A 200-nucleotide genomic window follows, 5' to 3' on the forward strand; every position below is an offset into this window, starting at 1 on the left:
ATCAATAAATCAATAAATAATTTAGGTTATTTCTCCTGTAGAATTATTTCAAGGTTCAGATTTCACAGATTTTCTTTTGAATGGTTTTAATATTTAAAATAAATCTGATGTTGAGCCTGAAACCAACAGTGAGTGTAACTACTGTTAGATAAACACTAGCCAACCATTAACAGGAGTGGTTTGTTTTGCTACAGACGCTA

This window comes from Morone saxatilis, unplaced genomic scaffold, assembly GCF_004916995.1.
Source record: "Morone saxatilis isolate NCDOM2014 unplaced genomic scaffold, NCSU_SB_2.0 Contig5, whole genome shotgun sequence".
NCBI lineage: Eukaryota > Metazoa > Chordata > Actinopteri > Moronidae > Morone > Morone saxatilis.